Source organism: Enhydra lutris, unplaced genomic scaffold, assembly GCF_002288905.1.
Source record: "Enhydra lutris kenyoni isolate GAN:26980312 unplaced genomic scaffold, ASM228890v2 scaffoldscaffold86, whole genome shotgun sequence".
Taxonomy (NCBI): Eukaryota; Metazoa; Chordata; class Mammalia; order Carnivora; family Mustelidae; genus Enhydra; species Enhydra lutris.
The window spans coordinates 4146526-4147974 of NW_019154170.1; positions in this window are offsets into that span (position 1 = coordinate 4146526).

A 1449-nucleotide genomic window follows, 5' to 3' on the forward strand; every position below is an offset into this window, starting at 1 on the left:
CGGGGCGGGGCGCGGCGCGGCGGGCGCGCCCGCGGGTTAGGTTGCGCCGACGTGGGAAGGGGGACGCGCAGCCGGGAGCCGGGCGGGGCCGCCCGGGATTGTGGGAATGTGGCGGACTCGGCGGGCCGGCTCGGCGGCGCTCGGCTCCGCTCGGCCCCGCTCGGCCCCGCTCGGGTCCCTCGGCCCAGAGCCGAGAGGTGTGGACCCCGCCGCGGCAGTAGCGGGACCGGGGCACCTCGCGCTTCCCTCCCCCGGGAGGCGCTGGGGCATCAGCCCTCAAGGTCTCCGGGGAGGCGCCCTGGCATGGCCAGGCCGGAAATGAACCTTCCTCTTGTCCGTTAAGCATTAAGGGAACGCCTCCTGTATACCGGGCCGGAGTCCAGCATTAATGCAGCACCTGCTATATACCAGATGTGGCCCAGGCGTTAAGGAGTGAACTACCAGACACGGCAAAAGCCTTAGGGAGTGCCTACTGTAAACCCTGCATGGCCCAGGCATTAGTGCAGTGCCTGCTGTATTCCAGGCAGGGAACAAGCATTAATGAGGTGCCTACTTTATACCAAGCCCCGCTTTAAGCCCTTTAAACCAACCCTACTACCCGGCTGATTATATTGGAACGTCGCCAAGCCCTTCCCTGTGCACACGGAGCCCGAGGCTTTCACCCGGTACCCGCCCAGTCGTGCGGTTTCAACAGCCCTAAACCACTTGCCATCTGGCCTCGCACAGAAAGCGACGTAGAGCAAGGTTCAGACACAGAGAAGGTGCTCAATCAATGCGTTTTGAATGACGGAAAGAGAATAAGAGAGCCTGCAGGGTTCCTAGGACAGCAAACCCATTCTACAGACAAGGAAGCTGAGGCTCCCCTGGGCACTGTTCTCTGCTATGGCCCCTCTCCCAGCTCTGACGCCCCCCCCCCAACCTGGCGGTGCCCAGACCCCATCACACACCTTCCAGGCTGCACCTGCTGTTCTTACCTATCTTGAGATATGAGGTGAGAGGAGGGTCAAAGTCTCCATTTATTAGTTGAGTGGTGGTGTGGGGAGATTCGCTCCTTGAAGCTTCCATCTCTGGGGCTTGCATCTGCCCCTTGCTGGACACACAGCCAGGGTACGGGGGTGGGGGCGTGGGGCTCTCCCCACAAACAGAAGCTCCACGTGTTGAGGGCCGTTCCTAGTGACCAGCAGACCATGAGCTCCGAGAGGGCAGCGACTGTGGGGGTCCAGGTCATGAAGGGGTCCTCTGCCCCTCTGCAGCGACACTCCCGAGCACCAGGTCCTAGATGGAGGGGGGCGAGCAGAGCCCCTCACCCCTCATGCAAGTCCCACATGCGCAGGGGACTTTGTCCACCTCGTTCTCTGCGGGGTCCCCGGCCCTAACACGGCACCTGGCAAATACTCCGTATCTGTGCTCCATAAACATTTCTGAAGCCAGAGAAAGAGCCCAGCTGTC